Source organism: Tamandua tetradactyla, chromosome 16 (genome assembly GCF_023851605.1).
Source record: "Tamandua tetradactyla isolate mTamTet1 chromosome 16, mTamTet1.pri, whole genome shotgun sequence".
Taxonomy (NCBI): Eukaryota; Metazoa; Chordata; class Mammalia; order Pilosa; family Myrmecophagidae; genus Tamandua; species Tamandua tetradactyla.
The window spans coordinates 41,407,816-41,417,643 of record NC_135342.1 but is presented as its reverse complement, the minus strand read 5'-3'; the positions used below and the strand labels follow the sequence as shown (position 1 = coordinate 41,417,643).

At 40.7% G+C, this 9,828-nt stretch overlaps 1 non-coding gene across 1 annotated transcript; it reads left to right on the top strand.

The window, feature by feature from the left end:
• Positions 1-9,364: 9,364 nt before the first annotated feature.
• LOC143660506 (U1 spliceosomal RNA) lies at positions 9,365-9,528 on the top strand. Its single transcript, XR_013164102.1, has one exon. It is a non-coding gene; the product is annotated as a U1 spliceosomal RNA (small nuclear RNA).
• Positions 9,529-9,828: the final 300 nt, after the last annotated feature.

Here is a 9,828-nt window from a genome sequence, read left to right as displayed (position 1 = left end):
CCTTTTGCGAATGGCTCACTGGGAGTTTCACAATTGGAGGGACCAGGATGTTTGCATGGAACTTGTCAGGTTTGTGACAACCAAATCTCCCTTCCTACTTTCTCATTTTCAAAACCTCTTTGCCAAAATTTAATTCACTGCTTCACATGAAAAAGACATAATAAAGGTACTAGAGTTGTACAACCTCACTACAGGGAACCCCTAGAGAACATTACAGAGACACAGAAATACACATGTACCAGTTCTCAGACTGCCAGCCAGATTAGCAAGGGGTCCTGACCTAGAGGCAAGAGAGGGCCATCTCATCTAGAGATGGGATAGGAGTGATAGGCTTCCTCTAGAGATATTCTCTAGCATCCAAATCTACCTTTCCCCCCAACTTGCTTCTTCAAAGACCTGAATTTCTCCCTTGAAGACACTCACACATTTTACGGATATTTAATGAGCACCTACTAAGTATTCTGGGCATGAAGGATAACATAAGTGAACAAAACAGATAAAGTCCCTGAAATCAGGGAGTTCACATCCTAGTGAGAGAGACAGATGGCATGCAAATAAACGAGATGATGTTAAGTACTATAAAGAAAGCAAAATAGGATTGTGGGATAGAGAGTGACTGGGATGGGGAGCAACTTCAAATTGAAGACTTCTCTAAGAAGACCTAAAAAAAGGAGAAGGCAGCCATGGAAAATATCTAAGGGAAAACCATTCCAGGCTGAGGTAACCGTGAGTTCCGAGTCTCTGAGTTGTGAGTGAGTTGTGTGTTCAGAGAGTAAGTATGAAGAGAGTGGAGTGAGATGGAGTCAACAGAGGCTGGACCATGTAGGAAAGTCCCTTCAGGACGTGGTATGGAGTTTGAATTATATTCCATATCAATAAGGGGCCAATGGGACATTGGCTATCGAATGAATACATACCAGTGAACTAAATGTTTAATTATCCAGACTTCTCTTTTAAAAATGCAAATACCTGGGCAGACCATGGTGGCTCAGCAGGCAGAGTTCTCATCTGCCATGCCAGAGACCCAGGTTCTTTTCCTGGTGTCTGCCCATGCAAAAAATAAAAATGCAAACACCTTTGATGAAGGAGACACTTTAACAGGAATCTACTGATCATCTCCCCCTTTTTTCATTTCTATTGCATTCCAGGCAGGGTAAAAAGACTTGGTATCTGGATAGTGGACTCTGAATGCAGAAAGGAGTGCTTCAAAAGATAAGACCATACATGCACTTGAGACCAAACAAAATTGCAAAGACGGATCCTCCAGCGTGGTGAGAGGGAGATATTAAACATTTTGGAATCACAGTGATAAACTCACAATCTAGTTCCTCAGTTCCTCTACCACCTGGGTGACCTTGGGCAAGTTCCATTCTTAGAAAATTGGTTACTAAAGCATCTGGAATAGGCATTACTTAAAAATGTACTGAAATTTATTTCAGCCAGGGTTATGAATTCTGAATTGGCTAGCACACACTCTATAGGCACACATTGAGATTTAATTTGACATCATAGCAACTGCATCTGTATGATATGCCAGGAACTCTGCTAGGTCCTGGGGTTTCAAAAATGAATTACATAGCAATAATATCTACATGCTTCCATGTACACTATTTTTCTCAGAAAGCGATGAAATTTTGGAGACAGACTTTGGCAAAGAAGTCTTCATAAGCTAAAAATAACAAACAGAATGGATATCCCACTTCACCCCCAAGTATTTTTATTTTTATTTATTTTTTCTACTGTTATTTTTTTTAATACATGGCAGGCACCGGGAAATGAACCCAGGTCTCTGGCATGGCAAGTGAGAATTCTGCCACTGAGCCAGGTGGCCCACCCTCCAAGTATTTTTAAATGTCCATGTAACTCTCCATCAGTATGACGAGTACTGTTTTGTCTTTTTTTTTTTTTTTTTGGAATATCTTCCTGTTCTGAATTAATTGGTAAGGAGAGTTGGAATTCACACCTAGTTCTTACTCGATTTACAAAAATGGCAGGAGCTCTGCAAGGTAAATTGTTTACGATTGATGCTAATTCCTGCTCATTTGTTTAATGCATGGTGTACTATTCAAATCTCCCCCAAGAGTAGGGGTGTTTTTGCCTAATAGTCAGTCTTGTCCATAACTGCAATGTCTGCCTGCCAAAAGAATTCACAAATATAAAAAACCCATTCTGTGAAACAGTGAATTGAAGAACCTGGAGAAAACTTGTCACAGCATGAGCAGTCATGTGAGAAAAGAGGCAGAAGCTACAGAGATGCTAGAGAGAGGAGCCCTGTAGGAGCTCAGAGTTAAAAACGAGAACCAAGTCTCAAGAAGGACTGGAGACCAAGAAAGTGAGGTTAATTCTATGGAAAAAAGATGGAGGAAGGAGGGCCTTTCCTTATAACAATCACTTGCCGAGATCCCTCCCACATATTCTATCCACCTTTCAATGCAAGGCCAGTCATCCACATCCTCAAAGCAGGGGGGCTGTTCAGAGGAAACATTCAGGGACGAACATGTAACTGAGAAATTAAGATTTAAGGGATAATTATGATTGCTGAATCATTATATAGACTTTTTTCTTTCTATATTATAGAACAAGTTAATACTTGAAATTACTGAAACTGAACTAGTCTCACCCTTGTGTATACATTACAATAAGTTTATTACTTATTGTAATGACTATATTAGCCTATTCTCAGCCCAGTGTATACTTACTATTACAATGGTCACAACTCCTTCTTCCCTTGTCTAAATCCACTAAACCTTGAATACTCTAAACTCGGGGAGACAGATTTTTGGGCTGCAAGGCCATCTGATCTCCTGCTTCACATGTAGTACTAACTCTTGCTCTCTTTGAAACCCCACTGTCTCAGGAATAGGTCATCTGAGCTATCAGGCAGAGAATTCACTGCCTTTGATAGAAAATAAACATCACAATGTCTAGATGTCTGACCATCGCAGCCCTTGAGATGTGTATTCCAAACACACAGTGGCCCATCTCCTTGGTGCCCCAAGCCATACATTAAAAATCCTAAACATAGCTTATCTATCTCTCCCAAACCATAGCTCCATCGGGAGCTTCAAATGATCAGAAGTAAATAAATTTTATCCCTACAACTCAACTAACTAGGAATAAAAACTGTCTAGTCAAAATCATCTTTCCCTAAAATATTGTCACCTGATAGAGTGGGAAAACAAAATTTTTAAAATTTTCCATCCCCTTCCACTTCACTGCTAAAGCTATTTTAATTTCAGACCTCTCTATACAGTGAAGTATAATATAAATCAAGAAAGCACACCTTAACAATCATTAACCAAAAATAAGAATCATTCACATCATAGATGAGGAGATGGGACCATTTAGCAGTGGTCTTGGGACCAATTAAAAAGTGGTCTTGGAACTAGGAAAAGGATCTTCAAGAATCTGTGGAGTTGATTTTGGAAGTTGTGGATAAGAAAGATTTTACAATCTAGTGAAAACCTTGGAATGGACACTTGAGCACTTGTGGTATCATTTGTCTTAGATCAGTTCTCTGGGAAACAGACTTTGAGATGGAGATTTTCATGTTAGAGGTTTATGGGAGTAGCCCAGCGATCAATATGCTTGAATATGAAAGAAGTAGGAATGGGGAGAGGGAGGGCTTGAATTTCATTGCAGACATTAAAAAAAGTTCTCAGCTGACCTACACTGAGATCTGGGGCAAGGATGACACTTTGGCACTGCCCAGTCTGGAGGCAAATAAGTGGGCCTTTATATGCCACACTGGTCAGTTAATGGATAGGGCATGCTTTGAGGAAGGGGGACGAACTTAGATGGGGAGGCTTTCTTTGGCTGAGGGTGATTCCCAGAAAGTGAATCAACTAAGAGCTGCAGGTACCCACACTCCCAGGAACTAGGGGAATGAATATCTCAATTCTAAACGGCAGGTAGGTGGCAAGCCACAGGATTCATTAAATCACTGAAGGCCAGCAAGGCACTGCATTCATCCAGGCTGGAAGCCTGCCCTCACAGATTACCCTCAGGCATTCAAAATTTCCATCTTGCCTTCTGCACTTGGATTAGATTCTCTCTTATAACAGTAGTTACTGCCTTTAATCTATCTGTTAACCAAACTGAGTCTCCTATATGGTCCCTGTCTTCAGCATCCTGAGTTTTCATTAAGGAAGACAAGGCCTCATGTCTGTTGCAGATTGGCCCTCACTTCCTCATTCCTGCATTTGAACACCACCAACAGGGCTCCTGTGATGCTCTTAGCACTGCCTGGGAAATACAAAGATGAATAGGACACCATCCCTTGTGGTGCTCATAGTATATTGGAAGAAATGATGAAAGCATATTTCAAAACAATGTAGTGATAGCAATGATAAATGTTGTGAACAAAATTTTTTTAGGAACTAAAGGAAGGAATGACCAACTCCTCTTTGGGGAACATCAGAGAAAGCTTTCCTTTGGAACCAATGCTTGATCTTGGCTTTCGAAAGTGAGTGAATGAGTGCACGGGTGGTTCAGTGGTACAATGCTTACCTTTCATGTGAGAGACCTGGGTTTGATTCCCAGACCATGAACCACCATCTCCACCCCCCAAAAAAGGTGAGTGAAGCCCTGCTACATGGGGAGATGGAGAGTGTTTTCTAGGTAGGGCATGTACAGAGGCATGGGTTAAGGTCTGTGGTGGTTTAAGTTACAATCTGGGGTACTATAAAGTTTAACGTGACTTGGACATAGTCTGTGGATAGTCTATTGTGTCGCGCTAATAAATATGGATTTGACTCTATAAGAAATGGAAAATTAATCTAACAGAGCATTTCAAGTAGAGAATGACAGAATCAGATTTGTTTATGATTAAAACATTTAGTGGAATTTTTTTGTGGAGGAAGGATGGAAATAAGGGAAGTTATACAAGAGACTTGAAACTTTTCCATTGTTAAATAGACAAACACAATGAATAGTATAGAAACATAATGAACATCTGGCTCATTGACACCTTTAAATCTCAACCTTTTTGGATACTTGCTTCAAATTTTTGAAAAATAAGAAATAAAAATTTACAGACACTTTTGAGGCCCCTCCTGTAACTCTCCCCTTAGTACATTCCCTTATGGAGCCATAGAAGACTCTGGAAAGAATTTGGGGGTGAAAAAATAAGAGGTGGCTTAAGGCAGTGACGATTAAAAAAAAGAGAAGAAAATGGATCCAAGATATGATGTAAGGTGTAACTGACAAGATTTGAGGGGAATGGATTAAAGGAAAGGGAGAAAGAAAGGAAAGAATCCAAAGATAGCCTCTGGGTTTTTGGCTTTCCTTACCATTTAACCAGTGATGCTATTAACATAATAGGAGTGTTGGTGTGTGTGCTAAAGCAAGTATGGAGAGAACAAGGAGTTCAGCTTGGGGTAGGTCTGGAGCTCTAGGGAGAAGTCAGGGCTGGTGTGAGTAGGGAATTATCTGAAGAATTCAGGTGATATTCTGAACTTTGGTAACACACTCTCTGCCTTTCTCTTTCTAGTTTTTTTTTTTCTTTATGGTAAACAGTATATGGATGAAGCTTCCAATTAAACTGATTTCCAATATTGGCATAACAGAGTTTCAGAGGGAGGAGCATTTGCATCCCAGGATGGAGCATACCTGGAATGTGCAGAAATTCCACATAAAGTTCACTCTTGCCAGAACTATTATCATTTTGACAAACATTTGCTAATCTGATAGGCAAAGAATGTTTAGCTTACTGTTGTTGAAATTTGCATGTCTTTGATTACACTCGAAGTTGAATATTTTTCCATATGTTTGTTTATTGCTTAGTATTTCTCATCTTGTGAATCATCTGTTCATGTCCTTTGCCCATTTATCTAGTTCAGTCTAAATGTTTTCATAATCAGTTTTAGGAGCTTTTTTATGTAACAAAGATATTAAATCAATGACATATGGCTCCAAATATTATCTCAATGTGTTTGCTTTATAATTTGAGTTATGAATTTCATTTTTTTATGCACATATATCTTTCATACTATTTTTTTGTTTAAGATCCTTCTCCACATAGCTCCTGAACTTGGTATGCAAGGACCTTCAGGATATGTTATTTTCCAGATTCATTTCACAAAATTCATTCCACAAAAATGCATGCTCTAGCCACCCTCAACCACCTCTCCCTGTGTTCCAGTTTATTAAGCTGCCAAAAAAAGATACCATAAAATGTGTTGGTTTTTAACAGTGGGAATTTATTAGCTTACAAGCTTACAATTTTGAGACTGAGAGAAATGTCCAAATCAAGGCATCATCAGGTAATACTTTCTTCCTAGAGACCAGCTACCAGCAATACTAGACTCCTCTGTCACATGGGAAGGCATATGGCAGATTCTGATTGTCTCCTCCTTCTCTTCTGGGTTTCGTTGCTTTTAGCTTCTTGCTTCAGTGGCTTTCTCTCTCTTTCTCTGAATTTCATTCTCTTTTAAAGGACCACAGTAAGAGGATTCAGACCTGTTCTGAATGAGGGGGGCCACATCTTAACTTAAGATCCTGCTCATTCCAACCTTGCTCATAGGAAATGTACATGGAAGTATTATGTGTTCAAGGAGTATGATGTGTGCCACCTAATCTCAAATGTTCATAAAATAGATAGTTGATAGATAGATGATAGATGATAGATAAAATGATGTGGCAAAGGTGGCTAAATGTGAAAATTGATGGATCTTGTTAACTGGGAGGGTGGGAGTATGTTGGAGTTCTCTATATGGAGTTTCTCTTATTTTGCAATTGTCCCATAAGTTTGAAATAATTTCATAATAAAAAGTTATAAATAAATAAATAAATAAGATCCTACTCACTGAAAGATCTTGCTTACAATGGGTCTACACCCACAGGAATAGATTAACTTTAAGAACATACTTTTCTAAGGTAATACAGCTTTAAACCATAACACCCTATGTGAACACAGAAAACTGTCTCATATTTCTGGGGCTTAACACACCTGCCACAAACTCTCCCTTCCCCCACCAACCAAGATATCTTCCAGCCATTCAGGATTTTGCTCAAGCAAAATATTTCTTTCTGGCAGCATTAGCAAACTAACACACTGGCCCATCAAAGGACAGATAAAACTCCAGAAACCATCAACAAAGAAAACCAGACTTTGGATACACAATACAAAACTTTTAAAAAATATCCTCAATATGATCAAGAAGATAAAGAAAACACAGAGAAAGAATGATAGGTTATCAGGGAAATGATGCATGAGCAGTATGAGAATTGCAATGAAGAGATAGAAATTTTTAAAAAGAACCAAATATGAATACAGGATTGAAGACCACAATAAGTGAAATGAAAAATTCCCTAAAGCATTTCAATGGCAGATTGGAGCCAGCAGAAGAAAAATCAATAAACTCAAAGGCAAAATAATTGAAATGCTAAGGAGCATTAAAAAGAAGAAAGAAAACAAGTGAATAGAATGTGAGAGACCTATGGGACACCATCAACCCCACCAAAATATGCATTATGAGAGTCCCAGAAGGAGAAGAAAGAAAGGGACAGAAGGAATATTTAAAGAAATAATGGTGGAAAACTTTCCAAATTTAGCAAAATACATGAATATACAAATTAAAAAAACCTAACAAAACCTAATCAGCATGGACTTTAGCTCAGAAATAAAAAATTAATTGCCCCCACCTAAGCTCTAGAACGAGGAAAAGGGAGAAGTCTGCCTCCAAATCCTGCACACACATGCAACAGTGTAGAAAGAGCAAAGCTTTCTTCCAATTAAACACCACCAAGAGATACTCAATTTCTTAAATGCAGTGCTCTTACCAAAAAAAAAAAATAGTGGTAATTCATTGCCCCAGCCATCAGAAAAGTAATACTAACATCTCTCAAGGAAATAACTGAGCTGACATGGCAGCCAAAGCCACAGCCCAATTAATCAAACCCCTTAAATAAGCCTCATTCCTGAGCCCATTAACTTGGCACATGCACCCTGTTATTCCCCAGTTAAGCAAGAATGAGCAACCCAGCTAAGATTCACTCTTGGGCCTGAAAGATGGTCATTTCCTTCCTTCCTCCCCAGTCTCACTTGGCTAATGCATTTCCTAAGCCCACTCACTTCTATTTTCCTCTTGCTATTAATCAGCCCTTGCATTTTCAAGCTTCTCACCAAGTTTATTTCTTCCAGATTAGAGGATTTTCACACCAAACCAATGCTGATTCAAGGATTTTCTGCCTTTCCTACCATCCCTCTGGAATCCTCCCTTTTCTAACTTAAAAGAGATAGCCAGAAGATTCTATTCCCCATCAAGCAGGGCCTACATTACCTGACAAGCTAAAGGCAGTTACAGAAGACAGACTCTTGTCCCTCAGCACACCTTAATATTAAGGGATGAGAACTCTCTGAGGGGGAATTTGAGGCAGGCTAGAAAAGGAGTCTGAAAGGGAAGAGAAGCCCTTGAACAAGGACAGTTAATCAAAGTCAAGAAGGCCTCTATCCCCCAGACACCCTGATTGGGGGCTACCACTTACAGAAAACACATGGAAGCATTGACCCATCTGGAGCCAAACAATCTCCACTTGAGTCATCCACAGAGCAGGGTGGAGTCAAATGGCTCCCACATGAGTGTGTCATCTACAGAAAAGGGTGAATTCAACTGACCTAACCAAATGCAATACTACCAGGCACTACTCTTGAAAGAAAGGAGGAGAAAAGAAAGCTCTGAACAAGGAAACGGGAAGGTAAGTAAGTAAAGCTAATCTATAAAAGCAAATGGGGGAGGGGCCAAGATGGCGGCTTATCAAGGTGTGCGTTTTAGTTCCTTCTATAGAACAACTACTAAATAACCTGAAAGAGTACAGAACAGCTCCCAGAGCCACGACAGTGACCGGACACACAGTGTACCCCAGTCTGGACCAGCTGGACCGGCTGCAAGTCTCCCCAGAACCGTGAGTTCCCCAAGCCTTGGCAGCAGTTGCTGGAGCCCCTCCCCAACAGGCAGCTTCCCAGAGGGAAAGGAAAGACACTCTAATAGTAGCAAGGACTGAGTCCAACCACACACCAATTGTGGCATTAATTAACAAATTCTGACTACTAAAAATAGGCTCCCAATCAGGCAAACCTGGTCAAGATGGAGGTCACTTATTGGGCTAACCAAGAAAGAGGAAAAGGGACAAAATGGAGGTTTTTGTGGCTGTCTCTACAGAGGCTTGGCTGCCTCTGGATTCAGCGGTGGGACTTCTCGGGCTACAACTGCCCCAGGCATAGGCAGAAACGGACTGTTTTCAGGGCTGTCTCCTGCCTGTGCCTTCCCCAGGTGAGGGGTGACGTCCAACTCAGGTGGAATCCCTCTCTCAAGGAATTCAGAACCCAGGGCTCAGCAATTTGAAGCCATTAAAACCAGTCTACATACTTACCTGGCAGGGGAGATACCACGATCACGTAGGTGGTTTTCCCAGGGCGAGGCTTGTCCATTGCACTCTGGATGTGTTGACCCCTGCGATTTCCCCAAATGTGGGAAACCCGACTGCATAATTTGTGGTAGTGGGGGACTGCTTTCGCGCTTTACAAAAAAAAAAGCCAGCCTACAACATCCCTCTGTCTCCACCATGCCCCCAGCAGGGAGAGCCTTCCAAACTTAAAGGTGCCATAACATCTTTTACCGGTGGGACCTACAGGCAAACAAGCACCATATACTGGGTAGGATAAGAAAAAAAGAGCCCAGAGACTTCACAGGAAAGTCTTTTAACCTGCTGGGTCTCACCCTCAGGGAAAACTGATGCAGGTGACTCCTTCCCCCTGATAGGAGGCCAGTTTAGTCTGGGAAAACCTGGCTGGAGTCTATATTACCTATTTAGACCCTCCTAAGGGTG